Here is an 11,499-nt window from a genome sequence, read left to right as displayed (position 1 = left end):
ATAACAAGTAAAATCCGAACAGATTTAAGCATTGCAATTGGTGAAAAGGTTTTATCATAGTCAACCCCGTGAATTTGTTTATATCCTTTTACAACCAATCTTTCCTTATAGGTATGTATCTTACCATCCATTCCGGTCTTCTTTTTGAAGACCCACTTGCATCCTATACGGTTAACTCCTACATGAGGCTCTACCAAGGCCCAAACCCGGTTTGTGTACATGGAATCCAACCTGGTTTGTATACATGAATTGTAACACTGAATGTGACTCTTGTCTGGATTTTGAATACAACCTCTTCCTCTACCTGCAATACCACCTCTTTGGTTGCCTTGGTTCCAGGGTGTTCTCTGATTCGACCAGTTTCCTTCTTACTGATTTCGTCAAGTCGAATTGTTGTAGCCTCCTCTTACTTTGTTGCCATTCCAGCTTCCTTTTCCTTTTCTTTCTTTTGCTGATTGAGTCTGCAAAGCCATATCACTTTTCGACTTTCCTGCAACTCTTTCAGCAATTCTTTGTTCATGAGATTCAAGTGTCCCTTGAAGCTCTTCGTTTGTTAGTTTTGACAAATCTTTCAACTCTTCTATGGCTACTACCACGTGGTCGAACTTTGGAGCCAACGACCTCAAGATCTTTCTAACAAAAAATCTTGATGTCAACACTTCTCCACATACCTTCATTTGATTCACCAGTTTCGTAACCTTGGTGAAGAAATCAGTTATGCTTTCATTGTCTTCCATCTGAAGCAATTCATACGTTCTTTTATGAGTTTGTAACCTCACCTCTTTCACCTTCTCCATGCCTTCAAACGATTTCTCCAGAATTTCCCATGCTTCTTTCGATGACTCTGCATCACTAACCTTTTCAAAGTTATCTGCATCAACACATTGCTGGATTATAAAGAGAGCTTTATAATCTTTCTTCTTCAATTCTTTATGTGCAACCTTTTCTTGATCTGTCGCAGCTTCTACAAGCGTTGTTATTCCTTCCTTCACAAGATCCCAAAGATCTTGATAACAGAACACAATCTTTATCTGGTTGCACCAATTCTCATAATTGTTATTCTTGAGAATCAGAAGATTTGCTGGAAAATGCCCGTTTGGATGATTCGTTGCCATGGTGATTTTCTTCTCACGAATCGTTTACTCGGAGCTCTTGATACCAGATGTTGGAAATCCCATAAAACCTATGGAGAATTTCAATCAATCTTAATGAACAAGATTATTTTTACCCACACAATACCAATGAAAAGAAAATAACGATGGAGAAAGAAAGAGTGTAAAGAACGATGAAGGAGAAGAAGAATTAAAATTATGCTGAGTTTATCTCTACCCACAAACTATGGAAAACTTCTTATTCACTTTGCAACGAAAAAATACTGTGAATTAAAATGTTATGAATACTCTATTCACTTCATTACAAAAATAAGGGTTACTCCCTCCATTTATAGATTTAGGTTAACTTGGACCTCAAGTCAAAGCCTAAAACTATAAAAACCCAAAATAGCTAACACTACTAAAATAGGCCTAAGTCGAAATCCTGTGTGAAGCAACATGCTTTGACACTTCGACACACTAACACAACTCAACACACTAGGTGGTTCGACACTTTCTTGCTTCTGTCAAGCAATCTGCTTCGACACAAGGAATTACAATTCAACACTCTTCACATCGAAGAAAAACAACAACTAAACCCTAAAGCCCTAAGCTCTATTTATGAATGTCAACCACCAATCCCAGTTCTACCTCGCAGACACAAAGAAAAGAAAAAGAAGTTAAAGACAATCCTAACATAAAACAAAAAAAAGGAGAAAAGAGTCAGAAAAGTTAAAAGTTTTACCTTTTACCATAGAGATCCTCGTATCTGTAGGTTGGTAGACCAAGGTCTTTATCCCTTTTTGCTTAAGATGATATAATATATGATGTACTGATTTAGGGTTGAGTTTGTTGGTTGGATATCTGTTGCTTTCGATTTATGGTTTATGATTGATTTGGTGTAATTGGATTTGGGTTGGGGTTCAATTTAAGATTAACATAATAGATGTAGGGTTTTGATGTTTGGTGTTTGTATGTTTGGTTTTTGAGGACTTGAGGTTTGGACTTGTGTTTAGGATGTTCATATTTGGGTTCAGGGGGTTGTTTCAAGTGGATTTGGCTAAGTTTTGATGGATTCTAGGTCGATTAGGGTTTTGGACAGAGGTTATGGATGAAGGTTCATCATGTTAATGATGAACATGATGAAAATTTGAAAGTTATGGGTTTGGGTGTTAAAAGTTGAAGGTTAGGAATCATATTTCCTAGGGTTATGGTTCTTATAAGAAGATTTAGGGTTCGTGGAAGTTGTTAGGGTTCATATGAATCTAGGTTAGGGTTCATCTTGCAAGCTAGCATTCATATGAATCTAGGTTGATGTTCATTATCTGCATGAACACCGGTTGAAGGTTCCGGTGGATTATGCGAGGAGCCACCGACAGAGGCGATTTCCAGTCGGTGGTTAAGGGTGGTTGTTTTAGAGAGGGGTCAGAGAAATGTAGAGAGAATGGAGAGCAAGGTATGATATATATATATATATATATATATATATATATATATATATATATATATATTATATATATATATATATATATATATATATATATATATATATATTATATATAGATAGATAGAGAGAGAGAGAGAGAGAGAGAGAGAGGAGAGAGAGAGAGAGAGAGAGAGAGAGAGAAGTGGGAAATGAATAAAGTCTAAAAAGGGCTTCTGTTAAATACCCTCTCCACAAGTTCACTGGTCTCACACACGTGGCTCAGTGTGAGCCTTTTGATAGTCTTACTTTTACTTGTCCCTTTACGCGCACACACACCTTGGTAGTTGTGATCCCTCAATCATCATCATCTGATCAGTTGACCCTCTAATGGTCAACTGATCCAACAACATGGAGTGAGTCTTCGTCTCCTCTGATATTCACATACAATGGCCCCGGGTTTTCCACGTTTTCTTCTCCATTTTATTTTGTTATTTTATATTTCTTTTTTTCTATTTTTATTTTGCTGATGTGCTTTGAGACTTCGGGCTTAGCCTTAGCTTTTCCTTTCCACACCCCACTTCAGTTAGTCCAATAAAATTTAACTAGCTTTGCTCCCTCTATCATTTATTTTATTTTATTTTATTTACTATTTGTTTTTAGTTAATTAATTATTTTGGTAACTTTTAATTAGTTTTAGTTGTAGATCAATTAGTGTAATTAATTTTGTTTATCCCTTAATCAAAATAATTTCATTAATTAATTTTGTTATCTATTTAAATTAAAAAAACAATGGATAATAGATTTTTCCTTAAATTAACTCTTTTTTCATTTTCATTAAAATTGTAGAATATGAAAATTGTTTTTCTCCTTACATTTAAAAATAGGATAAATCACAACAATAAACTTTATTTTCTCAAATGTATAAATATTTTCTAGTGTATATAATTTCTTAAATAAAATTAGATTAAATATGATTTTTGCAAATAAAGAAGTGGGTACACATCCATTATACATTTAAGTGATCGACTGATTAGTGCTCACCGCATTGATTGATTACTTAAGATTAAATCAACTTTAAAACAACACAATTCATCATTTAATTTTGTGCTCTTGTGCACCGGTCAAAATCTTTTTATAAAAGAGTAGTTGGGTCCATTTAAACGTGAATACAAACAATGCTTAAGCCTCCATCGTTCGAGCATATAAACATATGTTTAACCGCTAAAACGCGACCTAACACTATTCTCTAAAATCAACCAACACACAAATTTTTTCAATGAACTACAAAGCTCTGATTTTCTCATTGCACGATAAGAATACGTGGACGCGAGGGTTTGAATCTTTGGCGAGCACAAAAATATTTTTATTTTTATTTTTTCTCTTTTTTTTTTATAAATAATTTCTCTTTAATAAATATTTTGAATAAAAATAAAATAAAGCAAATAGACACTTAACAAACAATCAACCCTGATTTATAAGGATGATTCTGTTAGATTTTTAAAGGAAAATTATGAGTTGAACGATGAACTCTACCAGGGTCGGTCCTTTGCAAGTGCAACATGTGCTGCAACACAGAACCCCAAATATTAGAGAGTTCCAAATTTTAAAATTTTCAATTTTTTTTCATAAATATTAATAAAAATAAATAAAATATTATTAAAGAAACTCAATAATTGAAAGAAATGTTATAATAAAAACTCAATACATAGAAAAATCAAGATTGATCAAAACTCAAAATAATTATAATTAAATTTATTTTTAATTAATACATAATTGTATTTTTAATATATTTTTTTAATTATTATAATTATATTTTAAAAGAAATTTGGATCCATTTTTATAATTAAAACAGGACCTCCGATATGATTGAGATAAATTTAAACGGGTCGCATAATGGATTAAGTCAAGTCTAATTCAACCCATTCCGAATACACCCTACATGTAACTAACAAAATCAAGACACTTATCACGTAGAGTTACTAACAATGTGAAATTTTAAAAATTGATTAAATATAATGTTATTAAATAATTATTTTTAATAAAAATAATATTCAATATTTTAAAATCATTAAATATTCATTATTTATTAAATGTGTTGTTATTAATCAAATAATATTTATCATTTAAAAAATATAAAAAATCTTTAAATATAACATATTTTGCTTGAACGTGGGAGATCACCTAACAATATCAATGCAACTGTATATGGTTCATGAAAAATATTTGTGATTAAAAGTTGACAAATTTTTTTACCGAAATTAAAAATGTCTTTAATATTAATTTTAACAAGAGCTGCAATGAAAAAAATAAAACTATGCTAAAAAAGTACCATTTTTTTGAAAATAGTTTTTTTAACAAATGTGCAGCAAAGTGAAAATTGAATTAATTATAATTGAGATGGTAAATAGATAGAGATTAAGGACTTGTTTAACTGAGTTTTAGGTTTTCATTTTTAAAAATTACTAATGTATAGATCAATTTTACAAAACTCTATTTAAGAACAAAATTCTAAAAAATGTGTTTAGTAGTTCAATTTTTAAAAACTATTTTTAGAAAAGAAAAAAAAATGTGTTTAACTTTTTTCTCAAAATATGTTTTGAAAACCAAAAGTATTTTTTTTCCAACTAAAACTATAAAATATTACTAGTCGTCAAAGTTCTTTCCTAAAATTTAATTTTTAAAGAAAATGTATTTAAGATAAATTAAATATATGGTGCATTTGAAATATTGTATTTATGCTAACTTCAAATAAATTAAATAAATAAGTTTGTACCTATAATTTTAAATGCATGGCGGTGTCGGCTAACATTTTATATGGTACTTTAATATATTTATATTTTAGGCATTAATTTATATACAATGCTTTGTAGTTTAAGATATATATGATAAAAAATAAAAAAATATATTTTTGTAATCTAACTTATAATTGTGGTTGATTGACATTATAAATAATATTTAATTTTATATCAATTAATTAATCAAATAAATAACAATAAAAATATAAATAGAATAGTGTTTTTAAATAAATATAAAAAATAATTTAATTTTAAGATTGAACGACATGAATACAATTCAAATCAAAGACCTTATAATGATTGTGTAAATAAATTTATAGTGATTATTATTATTTTGTCATCTGCTATAAAGTATACTTTAACTCTGAAGTAAAATTTATTATATCAAATAAGTTTCTATATCTTTTAGATAACTATTATTATTATTATTATTATTATTATTATTAATATTATTATTATTATTATTATTAAATAATGAAGTCATGAGAGAGTAGCTGTTGTAAAATAGGTTTCCTGAATGTTATTAAAATTAAATATTATAAAAAATGTAGAAGTACTAAATTAATTTACAGCACTTTATTTTGCTTGTTATATTATATTTTATTTTGGTTAAACTTTTACTTTTTCTGTCTCGTAATAAAAATTTGACTTATATATTTTTTCTATTTTAAAATAATTTTCTCTTTACATTACCTGCAGTATTTTTTAACTTTTTTTTACTATTTATTAGCATTTACTCTATTTAATTATTTTATTAATAATATAAGAATATTTTAATAAATAATACTAATTTTATTATAAAAATTAATATATTTAATTATTTTTTTAAAATTCTGTATTACTTAAATAAGATAAAAAAAAATTATGAGATTAAGGATGTATGATTTATTTAGTCTTATGTAGTGGCGGATCTTAAGGAGAAATATTGGGTGCCAAATAAATATATATAATTGGTGGAACCAAGAGTCGACTTTATGCGGAAAAAAAATACAATTACCACTTGACATATGAAGATGAGCCCCTACTGTTATGTCATTAATGAAAACACTATGTTTTTCCAAAAATAAAACTTTGCATGTACTTAACGTACAAAAACTAGTGTTGTTCAGAGAGAAAAAATATATTTTATGTGTTACAGTGGAAAATATTTAAGAAAATGGAGTTTTTTAAATATGATTTTTTTATCCAAATATTTCTGATTTTAAATTTTTTTTCAAAAAATAATTTTGATTTAATTTTTTTTCTCAATCTATCCTATGTGTTAAGCTTTAAGAGAGGCGTCAATTGGTCTGACACCTGTGTGTGTTTTGTAATTATTTTTGAAAAACATTCTACACGATAGACAAAGTCGAAATCGGACCAATTCATATTAATATTAATACCCGTTTACACAAAAAAAGACTAATGTTGATGACCGAGATGACCTAACCGACCTCCGGTCCCACATCCCCTAACTACCCAAACTCGTGGCCCTAACCCACGTTGATAATTTACCCCAGATGTTTGAGTATCAGAGGGTCCAGGAATATCACCACCAACTGCAGGAGATTGATCCTCCTTCTACCCATGTCTATTGCATTAGACATATCGCACAAAACTTTATGCGTGTAATCAAAGATAAGTACCTTCGCAAAAAAGTGGTGAATGTTGGGTATGCTCTAACTCAGCCGTCATTTCAATATTACCATGATGAAATTAGACTGTCTAATGCAGATGCAGGAAGATGAGTGGATAACATACCAGTAGAGCAATGGACAATGGCATTTGACGGAGGCTGTCGATGGGGCCACATGACAACAAACCTTGTGGAATGCATGAACGGCGTATTCAAAGGCATTAGAAATCTACCAATAACCGCTTTAGTCAGAACAACCTATTATAGGTTGGCTTCTACCTTCATAATCAGAGGTGAAAGATGGAGTGCAGTGTTAATGTCGGGTAAAATATTCAGTGAATGTTGTATGAAAGTGATGAAAGGGGAAAGTATCAAAGCTAGCACACACGCGGTTACAGTTTTTGACCGTCATAGGAAAAATTTTAGTGTACAGGAAACAATAGACCATAATGAGGGAATGCCAAATTTATCCTATGTTGTCAAACTAAACAGAAGTTTGTGCGATTATGGAAAGTTCCAGGTCTTCCGTATTCCTTGCTCCCATGTCATTGTGGCATGCGCACATACTCGTCAGGACGCTTACAGCCATCTATATGATGTTTACAAGGCCATTACCGTCATGAATATGTATAACAAAAGCTTCTCAGTGCTACCAATGGAGGAATACTTGCCTCCATATGAAGGTGACATAGTTTGGCACAACGATGAGATGCGAAGAAAGAAAAAAGGACGGCTAAACAACATGCGTATTAGAACAGAAATGGATACAACTGATAAAATGATAAGACTATGTAGTATATGTCGTCAATCAGGACACAATAAGAACAATTGTCCCAATCTAGGAGCAACATCTGCATCATAAGATAATATCTCCTTTTAATTTTTATAACCTTGGATTTTTGTATATCATTATATTTTTGTTATAACAAGGTTAATAACAAACATCACTACAACATAAGCAAACTTAAAACAGAATATTTCTAACTGATTACAACAATCAAACTGATGTCATATCGTACAAACATCATTTCCCTAGCATCCTTATCAGTTTTGACTCGCACCCAACCAAATATATTATCGCGTCTCTCAATACTTCTAATTTTTCCCCTTCTGGTATTTTTCCATCTAACCAACAAACCAACTCCCTCTTCAGTTGATCGAAACTACAGATGTTCCAGAAGAGCATCAATATCAGAGGTTTGTCTCTCGAATAAATCACTTTTCCATAGCGGCGACGAACACCAAACATGTTTGCAATATGATGAAATGAGATGTGGAAAAATGATTCACACAACACCTCTACTTATTGAAATTCTAGTTATCAGACTTTGGATGTCACACGGGTTGTTATGACATCCAATTCTGCACAAACAGGAATTAAGCAGAACTTAAAAGTAAGTGCAGTAAATAACACAAGTAATTGTTTACCCAGTTCAGTCCAACATGACCTACATCTGGGGGCTACCAAGCCAGGGAGGAAATCCACTATTAGTAGTATCAATTCAAAGCTAAACTCACCCGTTTACAACTTATCACTTAATCCCTACCCAATGCAATTTCAATCTTACACTAAGATCAGAGTTCCTACTCACTCCCCCTCAATCACCTCAGTGATTACTATCTTTAAACAATATTAAAGACAAGTTGAAGTCACACTTCAAACAACACTTGATTGTGCTTCACAGCTTTAATCAAGATACACAACACTCACGCTTAAAAGCTTTGAGCGACACAACACTTACAACTCAATGAACACCCTATGCCACAACAATCATCTACTTGATAATGGCTTGGCTTACAAGTTACGTCTAATACAAGACTCACAAAAATACAGCAGTGAAGTATGATGGACACATAAAATCTTCACGCCTCAAAATCCCCGAAACTGAATGAAGGAACGCCTTCCTTTTTATATTGCAGTACCTGGGCTTTTGCACTTGTATTCTCCTGAATTTAAGGTCACACTAGTTCCCATAAATTCAACATTTAGGTTACTAACAAATAGGCTATTTGTTAGGTTCATTAAATGTAGCTTGGTTGTTGGTTTCCTGGTTTTTCTCTAAGCTGTTGACTTCCTGAAGAATAGCCCAAGAAAAGCTGAAACAGAAAACTGAACAACCTACAATATAGCATATGCTATCAGGAATGAATGTCACGACATTCAGCTCGACATCAAGGTCCATATGCTGAGTCTGTTTTTCCAGAAAACAGACTGTACAATTTTGCTGACCTGTACATGATCAAAATGACCATACTACAGTAACAGCTTACATTAGTAAATGTTAAAGTGTCCAACTTAACATTTACACATTTGGCCTTAAATTAGTTCTGTTATTCTCTTGAAGAACAAACTAAGTTCCATGCTGAAGTATAGCAGAACACCACTCTGTCTAATGTTCAGTAGCTGCTGTCAATGATGAATGTCATAACATCCAATTTGACATTCAGTCAGTAGGCCTTATCCCAGGTCTGGTCTTTCCTTGATAACCAGACTGGAAATAAATACTAAGTTCTAACAGAACACCAGCTGTTCTATTCCTTAGTATCTGATGACAGGTATGAATGTCACAGCATCCAGTTTGACATTCAATAAATCATGTGTTAGCTAATCCTGCAGTAACTACTCAAGTGTGTCATGACATCAGTCAAGACATCAGAGTACAGTTAGATATTCTAACCTACAATGTAGTCACACATACATACTATGTCATGACATCAGTCAAGACATTTGTAACCAGCTAGTGTTTTACCATATAATGCAGCCAATTAAACACCTACAAACTCCCCCTTTGGCAAATTTTTGGCTAAAACACTTTGATCCCCATAACAGAGTTCATAGCAGCGGAATCACACACCTAGCAGGAAATAATACTAGCTAATACACTCAGAGTGGCAGCACACTCATACACATGGAAGTTAAGAAAAACTTCACACAGCAGCACACACAGAAGTTAAATCTAAACTTCAACACCCAGCAGCTGCAGGGGAGGGAATCTGTCACGAGAGTCTGTTGTAGAGACCCACTCTGTTTGTCAGGGGTGGTGGTTATTACTCCCCCTTTTTGTCAAAAATGTTGCCAAAGCCAACACCAAAACCAGAGAATAATGACAGAGTTACAGACTTGGTTTTACTTCACAGTTTCAACCAAGTTAACATCCACTTGATCTTGCTTCACAGCTTTGATCAAGTAATCACCCACTTTTGCTTTACAGTAGGTACCACCATATCAGATGCCATGATTTTGTTTCTGACATCCAGAACCACTCCTGCATGAACAACATCCTTGAACTCCTGCAGGTACATTGGCCTTCTCATGGAAGGGTGTCTCCTTACCCTCTTGTAGCCACACTTGTTGCAAGTAGCATAGCTGTGATCTGTTGACCAATCAGAGCATAGTACCAATTGTTTAATAGGCAGAGATATTAAACAATACATCCCAAACATCAGTGGTTGCTATAAGGTCTCAGAGAGACATATTCCCAGTTTGCTCCTTAAGTTTTCAAACTGAGTAGCATCCAGAGCTTTTGTAAATATGTCAGCCAGTTGAAGGTTCGTGGCTACATGTACCAAAGTGATCACCTTGTCTTCCACCAGATCTCTGATGAAGTGGTGCCTAATGTCAATATGTTTGGTCCTGCTGTGTTGGATGGGATTCTTGGAGATATTGATGGCACTGAGATTATCACAGAACAATGTCATAACATTTTGAGTGACATTGTACTCAGTGAGCATCTGTTTCATCCAAACCAGTTGGGAACAACTGCTTCCAGCAGCTATGTATTCAGCCTCTGCAGTGGATAGAGAAACACAATTCTGCTTCTTGCTGAACCAAGATATGAGATTGTCTCCTAAGAAGAAACATCCACCTGATGTGCTTTTTCTGTCATCAACACTCCCAGCCCAGTCAGCATCACAGTACCCAGATAGGACAGGTTCAGACCCATGTGAATACAGCATCCCATAGTCACAAGTCCCATTGATGTACTTGAGAATCCTTTTGGCTTGATTCAAGTGGCTCACTTTAGGTTCTGCTTGGTATCTAGCACATACTCCAATTGCATAAGAAATGCCAGGTCTACTTGCAGTTAGGTAAAGTAGGCTTCCTATCATGCTTCTATACAAGCATTGATCAACACCAGGCCCTCCATCATCTTTGGTTAACTTCAGATGAGTAGGTGCAGGAGTCCTCTTGTGCCTAGCGTTATCCATACCAAACTTCTTGACTATGTTCTTGGCATACTTGCTTTGGGAGAGAAACATAGAGTCCTCCATTTGGTTTACTTGCATTCCAAGGAAATAGGTCAGTTCTCCAACTAGACTCATTTCAAACTCAGATTGCATCTGGTGAACAAATTGTTGAACCATTTGTTCTGACATTCCACCAAAGACTATATCATCCACATAGATTTGAGCAATCATGATTTTGCCGTCTTCATCCTTCACAAACAAGGTTTTATCTATTCCATCTTTTCTGTATCCATTTGAGGTCAGAAATTCGGTCAACCTTTCATACCATGCTCTAGGTGCTTGTTTCAACCCATACAAGGCTTTCCTCAACTTGTATACATGCTT

The sequence above is a fragment of the Lathyrus oleraceus genome, chromosome 7 (assembly GCF_024323335.1).
Source record: "Lathyrus oleraceus cultivar Zhongwan6 chromosome 7, CAAS_Psat_ZW6_1.0, whole genome shotgun sequence".
In the NCBI taxonomy this organism is placed as follows: Eukaryota; Viridiplantae; Streptophyta; class Magnoliopsida; order Fabales; family Fabaceae; genus Lathyrus; species Lathyrus oleraceus.
This window is presented reverse-complemented; position numbering follows the sequence as displayed.